This window comes from Athene cunicularia (assembly GCF_003259725.1).
Source record: "Athene cunicularia isolate RWA chromosome 2 unlocalized genomic scaffold, athCun1 chr2_part2, whole genome shotgun sequence".
Taxonomy (NCBI): Eukaryota; Metazoa; Chordata; class Aves; order Strigiformes; family Strigidae; genus Athene; species Athene cunicularia.
Genome location: NW_020799096.1, coordinates 2,845,748 through 2,859,119, shown reverse-complemented (window position 1 = coordinate 2,859,119; position 13,372 = coordinate 2,845,748). Strand labels below are relative to the sequence as shown.

Below are 13,372 nucleotides of genomic sequence, written 5' to 3'. Positions count from 1 at the left end.
GCACCGATCCCCCCGCCCCAGCCCGGGAGGCTGGCAGAGCTCGAGGACGCCGGTGTGCCGGCCCGGCGGTGCCCCCTCCCGCCACACGGCTCCCCCGCGGAGCCCGGGGGGCCTGGAACACCCCGACAAGCGCCCCATGCCGCCGCTCTCTCCGTTCTTCCCTTCGGACTCGGGGCAGCCGGTTGTCCCAGCGCGTCCCCCCAGCATTCTCGGCCGAGCTGCGGTGGCTTTGCTGCCTCGCAGGGACCCAGGAGAGGCAGGCGGAAAGGGGATGCCCCAGTACTCATTTACCCCTTCCGAATGTGGACGACGAGCCCTCTCGGGAGGCTTTCTTTCCCCTCAGCAGGGACTGACCGTCCTGAGGGGCACACCAGCACTCGTCTGGAATCACACCGGCGGCCCTGGCATGGGCCTCTGGAGAGGAGGGTCTCCTTCTTGACACCCTGACCCTGGAGACACCCCAGTGCTGTCCCCCGACTTTAGTGCCCCAGGAACAGCCAACCTTCACGCAGGAGATGTCAGCTTTTGAGAGAGAGTCTTGCTGCCTCTATGCTGCCCCTCCGCTCTGTTTTTGGAGCGAGATACCTAGTCCCAGATGCTCTCTGGGGACATAGCTGTCTGTATCTGTAGGAGACTAATGCTCTGTATGGCCTTCCAGAAGATCTTCTTGACTTCCCACACAGGCAGACCATCTCACTTTGGCACCAGGAGCTTGTTGCTGGAGACTGCTGCTCCCTCCTGTTCCCTAGGGGCTCAACTCTTCTCCGTTCCTCTGGAAGGACCCTGTGTGCAAGTTGCTGCTGGGAACGACTGAGGTAGAAATTAAGTGGGGGACTGAGGAGAAAGCAAGGCCATTCACCAGTTAGCATGATCTGGGGGTGTGCTTGTGCAGTCTCCTTGCCCGCTGCTGCCAGCACTGCTCTTCTTGGAGAGACTGGCTTCATACAACCGCCCATCCAGGGGAGTCCTGCAGCTTCTGAAGAATAACCATTTCCTTGGTGCTGCCTCAGGAGCAATCAACAACCTACTGTTTGCCGTGGGGATGCCACCATGAGAAACCAGCCCATCTTCCGTGGCAGAATCCCCTGCCCTCTGTCTCTGAGAAAGAAACTCCCAGCCTGGCTGTGCCCCGAAGGCAGGGTGAGGGTGAGATTCCCAACCTTGTCAGCCTTTGGTTGCCTCTTTTTCCGCAGCGATGTTCCTTTCTGTACCTCATGCACTCTCCTGGCCCAGCCCTTCTCCCTTGCACTGCTTCCATTGTGGTGTTTTGCCTCAGCACTGCTTTCCTGGACTCCATCCTTCCTTGACTTCAGTTCTTTCGTAGCACAGTTCACCCTGATCTTCTTTCTGCCCTTTGTCCTTCCCTTGTTTTGACCCTGCTGGACCTAGAGCCTTGTTACTGATCCCGATGGGGTGGTTTGCTCTTGTGCTGGCCAGCACTGCTTAGGCTGGTGCTGTGATGCTCATATTTCCCTTTCTTGCCTATCCATTCTTCGAGCAGTTGCTTCTAACTGCATGACTACGTATGAGCTTACACCCGTGAATGCTGTGAGCGCTGGTGTTCACATCTGTTCTGCTGTAATGCTTCTTTTCTTCATCAGCTACAGTAAAGAGCTGTCAGAAGAAGCAGTGCTTTGTATACACAGGTGCAGCTGGCTCAGCTCTTCCCAAGGAGGAGCTCCCTCATCCTTCTTACCCTGGCTCATTTTCTCTGGGACCTGTCATGAATATGCAGGCACTGAAGCTGCCTGACTGTACCATAATCTGTGGGATCATTAGTTCTTCCAGTCTGCAACACTCACCATCCTGCCATGACAACTAACAGTGCCTGCTGAAATGCTGGAATATTCTGATAGCCTTTAAAGATTTGTTTTTTTAAGAATGAAAGTAAGCTGGCTTGGCTAAAGTTCCTGAACTGGCCTGCTTTCCCAAGGGTTACCAGAGATGTCTGATGGCATAAACATAACTGAGAACCTCTGTGTAAGAAGATACCCTTGCTTCTTGGTTAGGCCAGGCAAAGTCCCAGGGATGCTGTCCAATCCTAACCACCCTATGGTTCTTATTAGAGCATACCTCAAAATGTTGACAGGTTATAGGCAGGTGGTGTACCTTCTTCAGGTTTTTTCCAATCTCCCCAAATACAAGCTGGCTCCTGTCTCTAAGTTGAATAGCCTATAAGGATGGCCTAGTGTCTTGGCAACACAGACATGCATCTATGTGCAGTTGTCTGCAGAGAAGTCCCTAATTGCTCTGCCAGTTGCATCTTTCTTGCTTTTTCCCTTTTCTTTTTTTCCAGTTTTGCTGCTTATGAGGTGTCACATGGGTTGGTGCTGTTCTAGGAGATTTTATTTATATTGTATATTCCCTCACTCTTGGTATGTACTTTCTCTTTTCAGAGTTGGATCCAAATGCATCCTCGATCTGCTGTCTTAGAGCTGTTCCTGCTTCGGGTCAATGAGAATATCTGCTGCTGCTAATTCATCATGACATAATATCTGGTCTCCTGCCCCTTCCTGTTGGATAAGTTTCCTGCTTCCTCTTGGTCTGTACACATGTGACTCCGGGTGTTCATCAGCTACCTAGTCCGTTACAGGTAGGTTTTAGCCCTTTGAAAAATGACCTGTTCTAGATGGGAAGAATGTGTCTGTGCTTTGTATTGGAACAGGGAAACGTTTGCCTTTGGACATATGGGAAATATTATTTTGTGAAATAAATCCTGATCTGCCTGCTTGCTGGTCCTTTTACTAGCCAGCTACTTCTGTGATAGTTTCTGCTAGTGCTGGCAGGGAGGGTGCTGATCCGTCAGAGCAGACTGGCTCAGAGCGAATAACGTTGGAGAATGCAGTTGCTAAGCACAGGCCTAATAGAGGAAAGAATGGAGTAGTAGTAGCAGGTATTCTTTGTGGTAATTCATTACTTCATTCTCTACAAGTAAATGTGATTAGACCTTTTCAGAGGCTTATTGATTTGTAGGGTTACCAGGCTTCTCACAGCAGGTTTAAGTTAGCATGGTTAACACTTCCCAGCTGGTAGACTCCTCCAGTACCTGCTGTTGTTGGGTATTTGTTGGTCATCTCCATGGTAAGGTACTCAAACCTGACACTCAAGTCTTTATTTTTTACCATTATTTCCATTCTTGTTGCCTCCATTGGTGAATATCCACCTGCATCCATCTATCTTTTTTCCCAGTCAGTAACACAGTTGGCCTGTAAGGGACTTTGTTTTTCCCACAACTGGATCATTCCTTTTCACCTTTTATAGCTGGCACAGGTCACTCCACTGGTAAGTTGTCTGGTAGAAAAATGCTTTCTGTTTTGCATTTGAAATAAATAGCCCAAGTTATAACTTTTTTTAAAAAAAAAAAATTTAAGATGCACAGGCTTGTTATTGTCACCTGATTTGGCCCTTTAACAACTGTGTTGCTTAGCGGGCTGCAGCACAGTTATGAACTTTGCACAGTGCCTTCCACCTCTGGCTTTTCGAGTCTGGTTGAGCTAGGGAAAGTCTGTTGCAGAGAGATACCAGTCCTAGTCTTCCTGTCATAACTTACATGAATTTAAGAACTGTGTTGTGCTGAGTCAGACCAAAGTATCCTGTCTCAGACTAGTAATGGTTATGTGGAAAAAGAATAGGAAAATGAAGCAAATGCTGAATAATTTTTTTTCTTACACATACCTGTTAAGTTTTTGCAGTCATGTAATGATGGAACCAGCAGTTGGGAGTAAACAATGTTAGAAAATCTCCCACAATCCTTATCTTTATTGGAAGGAGTTGTTCCAGTTTTCTGTGATTGACTTCTCTGTGATTATGTTTTCTGTCACTGTTCTGTCCTTTTCTGTTTAGTTGAATGTTCTCTTGGATTCTGAGTCTGGGGAGTACTATAGTGGTCCTATATCACTTTGGCCTGTATCCAGCTCACAGCTGTTGCTGTGAAAGGGTATGTCTTTTAGAAAGGTAGTTTGGTAGTTCTCATCAGGTTCCAAATGATAGAAGACTGAAGTATGGACAAGAGCTGTTTGGCAGAGAGAGAGACCAGACAAAAAGGGGGTGACTGCAGATGCTTGGCAAAGGAAATTAGAAGACAATGAGAAAAATAACAATAACCTGCTAAGCAGGAAACGCTTTTGTGATTTTTTGACTTGTGTTTGCACTTATGGATGGTGTTGGATTCAAGATGACCACTGAATGCCAGGCAGCAAATGTGGCAAAAGGCTTTTTCTGTTGACATCTAGGAAAGTTTATTTCCTTTTCAGTTCTGATACCCCACTCCATGTCCTTCTGTTCCAGTAACTATCACATGCCATGTTCTCTGGGCTGACTAACCTGTTAAAAGCCCATTGATGTTAACTTTAACCTTTAGTACTCTTCATCACTTGGAGCTCACTCTTCTTCCAGTGCAGTATTGCCACAGTGGTTTCCAAAGAGAGTGCTTGGGCTAACACCTGGAATTTGCTGGTCTTCCCCTAAGCTGAATATCATTCCAGGAATTTAGTTTTTCTGGAAAGGTGCAGTTGGAGGAATTGAATGGTTCTTAATTTAAAATGTAATGGATTAAATATTCTGGTATTATACCATGGGAGTTATCCAGGTTTTTCATTTATATGGAAGTGTCCTAAGTACAGAGAAACAAGCAAATAACGACAACCTGCATGCTTTTTCTTCTAGCTCTCAGAGTTTCTGCTGTTTTCTCCATAATGCTTTCATAATGTAGACAGTGGCTAGTGGCTCTTGTTTGGGGAATGTTACTCAGAGGTCATCAAGTGAGGTATGTCTGATTTTTGTGACCTGACAGCGTGAGATGCCTTTGTCAAATGTTTCTGATATTCACTGAATAAACATGAAAGTAACAGGGATATAGTCTTTCTTATACCTGGATATATTGATAGCACTGGCACCTCAGTGCTGGACAATGGTCCCATGATTTTTATGGAAAGCTGTTTTGATCTTCCTTCTACTTTTTTAAAAACTTTGTGTTCATTGGTTCAAGTGATTGAAAGACAAACTTCCTGTCGTTTCTTTTATGGCCTCTGATAGTCCAGTAGCCTTTACTATTTTGAGCTTTGATCATAAGGATGATGCCTGTGTTTGTCTATGGTAGTTGTCCAAAGCTAAGGATAGAAGCATTTATCTTTGAACCACCATGAGTTTAAAGGAAGCCCTTAGCTAGACTGAAGAATTTGCCTGCTCTGGGAATGTCAGTTTTAGAGTCTAATTAACATTATATCTTTTACTTTTTACCCTGAAATTTGGCACACATTCTGTGCCTGTGAATGAATTTTAAAAATAATTTGTTTAAAGGCAGTTCAGCTCCTTTCAAGATCCTAAACTGCAGAGAAGAAAATACAATTTACCAATCATATATTTTTAAATTTATAGGCACAGCTATTGCACTGAAGTGGGAAATCGTATAAACTTAACGTTTGATGAGCATGTGGCCTTTGATTTGCAAGTGTGCTTTTGATGATGTGAAAGGAGTCGGACTTCATTTGGCCTAACAAGGCATAATATTCAAAATTTATATACTCATTATTTTAAAAGATTTAAACTAATCATTTTCCCCTGGCAAAATATGTATGATTCACGGCAACTGCAGGATTTACAGTTAAAAGGTGATGTCTAGATGGAGAGCAAGAGCTGTGTTTGCAGCAGTTAGGGCAGTGAGAAATTATTTTAAATGTTACCTGTGGATAGCTTTTTAAAGCTTACCACTTCCATAGTAGAGAAAAGACATACTGCAAGGTTACTTAATGTTTTTTATTCCTGTTTTTGTTTCTTTGGGATCATAAGGATAACTACATAGTAACTGAGCTGGCTGGTGTGCTGATCAGACTCTTATGTGGATGGTGGTCAGTAAGAGTAGTTGCAGAAGAAAGTGCAAAGCTCATTCAGCATGTGGTTAATAGAAGGATAGAATGATTTGTGTTGGAAAGGACCTTCAAAGGTCGTCTAGTCTTGTTCCAGTGTCTCACCACTCTCATAGTAAAAAATGTCTTACTTATGTCCCATCTAAACCTACCCACTTTCGGTTTAAAACTGTTGCCCCTTGACTTATCACTGTAGGCCTTGGTAAAAAGTATCACTCTATCTTTCTTACCAAACCCCCTTTAAGTACTGAAAGGCTTCAATGAGGTCTCCCTGGAGCCTTCTCTTCTCCAGGCTGAACAACCCCGACTCTCATCTTCATAGGAGATGTGTGCCAGCCCTCCTGTAATTTTCATAGCTGCCTCTGGACCTGCAGAGCTGGATCCAGGTGGGGTCTGATGAGAACAGAGCAGAGAGGAAGAATCCCCTCCCTCAACCTGTTGGCCACACTTCTCTTGATGCAGCCCAGGATATAGCTGGCACATTGCCAGCTCATGTCTAATTTTTCATCTGCCAAAATCCCCAAGTCCTTCTCTGCAGAGCTGCTCTCAGTCAGTCCATCCCCCGGTCTCTGCTGGCACTGGGGATGGCCCTGACCCACATGCAGGACCTTGCACTTGGCCTTGTTGAACGTCATGCGGTTCACATGGGCCCACTCCCCCAGCCTGTCAGGGTTCCTCTGGACGGCACATCCCTTCCCTCCAGCCTATCAGCTGCAGCACTTGGCTTGGTGTCACCTGCAAACAAGCTGAGGGCGCGCTCAATCCCACCATCTGTGTCATTAATAAAGATATTGAACAGTCCCAGTCCCAGTATGGACCCCTGAGGGACACCACTCGTTACTGGTTTCCATTTGGACATTGAGCTGGCAGCTATTTAAAGACATTTTTCTCAGAGCACAAGAACTATTGATTGCCATGCTCAAAAAATCAGGTAAGGAAGGTGGGAAACCAGCATGGCTGAATAAGGACCTCGTCATCAAACTGAAACACAAGAGGGAAATGTAAGGCACTGGAAGCAAGAAGATTCATCCTGGAAAGAATATAGGGATACTTCCCAGGAGTGTAGGGATGGGATCAGGAAAGTTAAGGCACAACTGGAGCTAAATTTGGCCAGGTGTGTGAAGGATAATAAGAAGGGCTTCTACAAGTACGCTTGTCAGGCAAAGAAGACAAAAGAAAATGTACCCTCCAATAAATGAGGCAGGAAATCTGGTGACAGCTGACAGAGAGAAGGCTGAAGTACTCAACAACTTTTTCCCTGCTTAGTTTTCACTGGCCATTGCTCTTCCTAAATGTCTCAAGTCCCTGAATCTCAAGGCAGGGACTGGGGGAATGAAGTCCTACCTGTCATAGGAGAAGATCTAGACCATCTGAGGAACCTGAACATACACAAGTCCATGCAGCCTGATGAAATGCATGCCAGGGTCCTGAGGGAACCAGCTGATGGTGAATCCATCCTCTCCCCAGTAATCTGTATTCATCAAAGAACATCCTGTGATCATAGAAGCCAAAGCCCTGTCATCAACACCAGTCATGAAGCCAGGTGTTGATCTGATCATGGTTGTTTAGAGATTTATGGCTAAAATAGACTTTTGGATCACCTGACACCTGTATTTTACTGTATCTTACTTACTGTAAGCCTTATACTTTCCAGAAAGACAACCTGCAGTTTAGTTAGCTATTGTAAATTAAAAATGGAATATACTGTCTGTACAGCCTCTGTTAGTGGAGGGTTTAAGAACTTGGACAAGTATCTGTTAAGAAGGGTTTTGGCAGGTCAAGACTGACTTAGGGCAAGGAAGGATTTGATCTTCTAATGGTTGTGCTAGCCCTTCTACTTTGGTTCTGTAAATATTTTGTTTGATGGCTAGACTATCCTGAAGGCCAGGGGTGAAGACTGTAACAGTGTCAGCTGTGCTTATGGAGGAGAGAATATAATTTTAACTGCTAGGAGTGTGATTCCCTGCCCTGCCATACTCCTGACTGACATGTGCTGTGTGGTAATGATTTGTGGCATAGTTTCTTCATGTCAGCTTTTGTCCCTTAGGTCTTGTTCTGTCTTTTTTTCTATTTAATTTAAAAGCTTTTTATCACTTGGCATTTTGTGAATGTTTGTACTTATATTTTATGTACTTAAATATCATCATTATGTTCATCTGTCAACTTTATGTTTAGTTCATTAAATGTTGCATTATTTAAATCTTTCATGGACAACATTTTTCAGACTTCTGGATTGTACTTGGCACTACTTTATTCAGTATTTCAACATGGACTTCTGCTGTGATTGAAGTATATAGAGAAAATCATCCTACTATCCTTGCTTCCTCCTCTTCGTAAATCCAAGTGTTCCTTTGGCTCTCTTTGCCACAGTGTGGCACAGGTAATTCAGTCTGAGTTGTTTTCCTACTGTGGTCCCTACTTACTTTTCAGATTTTCCACTTCTCAAGACACGATCTGCTTTGGGGGGGATGTTTTTCACGCTTTGGTCTTAGATCATTCATTTCCTTCAAACAAACACTTTGAATGGATCCATCTTAATAAGAGAGCTTGATCTAACAGTTCTGTCCTGCACTTCAGTTAGTCACTTAGAGGTGACTTTGTTTTAATTTCCATATGATGAATGACACTGCTGAATGTTGTCTGACTAGTTACTAACACTCCCTGTAAAGGTATCTTCACATTTAACTACACTTACTGTTTAATTTGTGGCATTAAATTGGGGACATTATTGATATTTCATAGTGCTTATTTGTAATCAGAAAAAAAAAAAAGCCTAATAATACCTGATCATGTCTCTAGGATGATCTTTCAAATCCCTCATGATTAATGCTAGGCAATAAGCTGCCGCTCAGAGAAGGATCCTGTTAGTTCCCAGTAGAGCCTGGCTTTTGTTCTGTGGGCTTTGTTCTTTACACACTTCCTTATTGTTCTCTTAATCCAGTGGTATGCATAGACAAGCTAGGGCCCAAGACAGTGTGACAGAACATGTGAGACATCTTCTGTCATAACATTTCTGTGGACTATCTGGAACTTCTCCTTTCTGCCATCCTTTGAAGTATATGGTGGTATGTGTCTTCTGGCCGTTTGGCATGTAAAGATTTTGCTGTGTGGCACACAAGGTAAAAAAACCTGGATGCTCCTTACCTAGTTGACTCCTTTCTACATCTTCAGTGTCTCTTGGCACTAACTGGCATAGAACTTGTCCCAGGCTAACTATTATGCATGAAAAAGCTTTTGTTGGTTTTGAATTTGGCCACTGTGTTTGTTGGTGGTCCTCTAGTTGCTCTGTTACTTGAGGTAATAGGCTCCTAGTTTTGTCTCAGTGCTAGTCTTTATTTTGTATGTTTTCCTCCTCCTCCGTGATATAAACGAGCACTCTTTTTCAGTTCCTGTTCATAAGAGAATTATTTTGTACTTAGTCTTTCTATATCTGTATATTTATTAATTCTGCTGTATACTTTTTAGTGATGTGATCAGCACTGGCTGCAGTATGGTAAAAGCAAGAGAGAACTACTGACTTGTATCATGTACTGTAATATCTTCTGTCAGGCTCTTCATAACTCCTTCAAATTTTATTTTCTGAGTGAATGCTTCTTTCAAGTACTGAAGCCGTCCTCATCTATTAGTATATTTAACAATGTAAATTGCACATGAAGGTGTAATTAGTGGAGTCCTGTCTTTTGTTCAAAGAATTGGTGTCTAAGCATGCCATTGCAGGTAAGGAGTCAGCATGTCTTCTGTAGAAGTGCCCCCCGGCTCTGTTATGTTCCTATTCCATTTTTCTGTTGTGCCCCTATTTTATTAGGATTAGAATTCTTTGACAGGTCATGTGGATAAGAGTGAGCCTGTCAGCATGTTGCACTTCAGTGTTTTGAAAATGCTCTCCACAAGGTTTCTAAAGAATGTCAAAGCTACTAAGGGAAATACAGAGTCAATAAGGAAAATTCCTCATAAGCAGTAAGGAAAAGTAGGAAATCACAGAACAGTTGAGGTTGAATGGGACCTCTGGAGGTCATCTTGTCCAGCTTCCCTGCTTAAGCAGACCTCATTGCCCAGGACCATGTCCAGACAGCCTTTGAATATCTCCGAGGTGGGAGACTCCACACCCGCCTGGGAAGCCTACTCTAGTGCTCAGTCACTCTAACTGTAAAACAGTGTGTGCTCCTGTGCCAAGAGAGTCTCCTGTGTCTCAGCTGGTGCCCATTGCCTCTGCTCCTGTCACTGGGCACTGTCCTCTTTGCACTCTCCCTTCAGGTACTCATGTACATTAATAAGATCCCCTTCAAGCCTTCTGTTTTCCAGGCTAAGCAGTCCCAGCACTCTTGGCCTTTCCTCACAGGAGAGATGCCCCAGTTCCTTTGTCATCTTTGTGGCCCTTCATTGGACTCTCTCTCCTGTCTCTCTTGTACTGGACAAGCCTGGCACTGGGCACAGTACTCCAGCTGTGGCCTCAACAGTGCAGAGTTGAGGGGAAGGATCACCTCCCTTGACCTGCTGGCAGTGCTTTGGCTCATACAGCCCAGGATTCCATGAACTTTCTTTGCAGCAAGGGCACACTGCTGGCTTGTGTTCAGTTTGGTTTCCACCAGGACCCTTTTCTGCCAAGCTGCTTTCCAGCTGTGTGGCCCCCAGCATATATTGATGCCTGGGGTTCTTCCTTCCCAGGTGCAGCACTTTGCCCTTCCCTTTGTTGAACTTCATGAGGAAATATCAGGGTATGTTGAAGGTGAGAGTACACATCTTCTTAATTAAGTTTATGCAGTCAAGGATGTTCTCATTGCAAAGGGATGATAAGTAAATGGGGGAAGCGCCAAAAAAAAAGACGAAAAGTATCCTTTCACCAACTGATGAGCCATTAAGAAACTACAGGCATAGCTTTGGAGAGGACTAACCTGAACTAGTAGAATCCTTGGGCCCTGGAGCTGCTGGAGGTGGTGGCTGCAGAAGGACTAATAAATGTTCTGTTTCTGTAACAGGAGTGCCTTTTTGGTTCCCCACTGGTGTTGGGTGTATGATGAATGATTTCGAAAGAGTTAAATAATGAAGCAACAAAATTAGCCAATAACGTGACATTATTCAGTGCAGCAGAACCTAAACCTGTCTCTTAAGACTGGGGAAGAGTGTTTCAAAACTGTATGATAATATGGCAGAATAAATTTAAGGTTAATGAATTCATATGTAAAGTGTGTAGAGAAAATAAGCCTATCAATGTAGCGGCATTGTTGTCAAAATTATCTCTTTTGGCTCAGGAAAGAAATCTTAGCACCTTTATAGATAGTCCTCTGCAAGCATGAGCTTAACAGTAGCGATTAAAATGTAAAATTCGATGTTAGATATTACAGGAAGAGAATTAACAAAACTGAAGTTATTTTTATAATATTGTATAAATCCATGTTTCACCTGTGTCCTGAAGAGTGAATGCAGTTCTGTATCCATTAAGATGCAGTGACTAGTAGAACTAGAAAAATTCCAGAAAAAGTGATAAGAATAGTGAGAGGTAGAGAAATTTCCATCAGAGGAAGTACGTGAGAATGCTTTAGAAAAATGATAGCTGAAGATAACCGTGCTAGAGATCTTCAGTCATCACAGAGAAAAGGCAAGTTACTATTTATAGAACATATGGACATGTGATGAAATTATCAGGCAACAGGCTTAAACAAGGGTGTTGGGGTTTTTTTCAGCTCATGCCAAATTAGATTGTAGCATTTATTATTAAAAATGTTTCAGCTTTGTACAGTATAGAGGGGGTCAAACACAGGTATTAGACAAGTCCATTGCTGGCTATTCAGCATGATAGTCCAGGCTCAGGATGTTAGTAGACCATGGCTGTAGAAACAGCAGAATATGTATGTCATGTTTTTTGCAATAATACTGTTGTGGCTATGATGCTCTACCCATATAGTAAAAAAAATTTTAAAGTACATGAGTATGTTTATTAGAATACCTGATACATTTGTGGGAAAAAAATCACAAGATTTGCTTTTCTTAATTTTATTTCTTATATTCTTTCTTTGAGCATCTGGTACTAACTGTTGGCTAAGTGGACCTTTGGTCTGAGATCTGATGGTGTCAGAAATGTGAATTTTTCCACAGTCTTTGTTAAAAGTCTGAGGATAGTAAATGGTAAAGGCTTCTTTTATTCCAGATGTCAGTCATTGTTGTTAAGTAACTTTAAAGGAAAAAAAAAAAAAAGAGGTTAAATCGTTGACCTGCAACTCCCATCCCCATTTTTGACTTTGTTGTTTCTTCCGTGTATTAGCCCTCTGAACTTTATAGGTTTCCCATACCTATACAAGTCTTTTGTACTGATTTAAAATTGAATATAAGAATACTTTGTTTCTGTTTATAGAGTGTACTTTGAATGGGAAGTGAAGATAGGAGAACTTTTTTTGAAAATCAGTTTTCACCAAAAGGAAGTAAAACTTCACAAGCTCAATTATGTTTTTCTTAGTCATGTAGTAGGTGTTCTGCATGGTGTGGATAGATGGGGTCCCTGGAAGCAGTTGGTAAGTTGGGGTTTTCTTTGAGTTTCACACAGGATGAAGGTACCTTGGAGAGAAGCAGAACACAGATGTCTCAGATTATACCATCCAGTAGGCCTGGGTGCTATGGGATGGGAGATTCCCATTTTGGATTTACAGAATTGAGAGAAAAGTTAAATAGGAGAGTTATGCTGCTGTGTGGTCAGTATTGTGCATAGCAGAGCCCCTTCACTTTTGATTTGAAAAACAAACCTAGCAAGTACCAAACAAAAATACTACTTAAAAGAGAAAATTAAAATGAAACCCTCCAAAATCTATTGCTTAAATCAGGTGAAGAGAGTGGGAAATTCTCAAATATTTTAGCTAGTATCTATCTGCACTTTATGCTACTCCTATGGCTTACTTGCTGTTTAGATTGCACTGGCACAACTTGTCTTTTCTTTCCTCTGCTTTCCCTCCTTGAACTGTTCTGTGAAGGCCTGTTCTGCACATCACATTTGGACTCTCCTGTGCTGCTTCTACTGTACAGAATGTTGTTCCTGTGCAACACTGCTTCTTGCCATAGCTGAGAGCTAAATAATTCCTTGCATCAGTGAAGTAAAGACATCTGAGGGCATGTTGAAGCACTTGGCTTAAGCAAGAGTCAAAAGGCAGAGGAGCAGTGGTGGGCTAGGAAGCAGTGCCTTGACAATGGTAGGCAAATGAGGAAAAGAATAAATGATAGGGAAGAGGGTAGGGAGCTCTGGTGAATGACCACAGTTCTGGAGGTGGGCTTGGGGGTGGCTTGGAGATGAAATGCAGATTATGAAACAAAAATCAGCCAGCTGCAGAGTACACAAAGAAGTGTTGGGGAAAAGAGCTGTAAATACAGAGAGCTTTCTTTATCCAGGACAGCTTAAGCTCTTTTGCCTGCCTGCCACCTACTTATTCTCCTGTTGGAAAAAAAAAAAAAAAAAAAGTAGGAAAAGGAAATGGTGGGAGGTGATTTCAGTTTGGTTGGCTTCAGGAATGGAGCTGTATGTGATG

General features: G+C 43.1%; 1 protein-coding gene across 3 annotated transcripts in view; it reads left to right on the top strand.

The window, feature by feature from the left end:
• Window positions 1-688: 688 nt before the first annotated feature.
• Window positions 689-13,372, top strand: part of SMARCD3 (SWI/SNF related, matrix associated, actin dependent regulator of chromatin, subfamily d, member 3) — a 106,862-nt gene continuing 94,178 nt past the window's right edge. The window contains exons 1-2 of one of the 3 annotated variants that reach the window (XM_026843989.1): window positions 689-815; window positions 2,397-2,593. The gene's annotated coding sequence lies outside the window, so the exon portion shown is untranslated. The other 2 variants (XM_026843988.1, XM_026843987.1) reach the window with 2 other exon arrangements.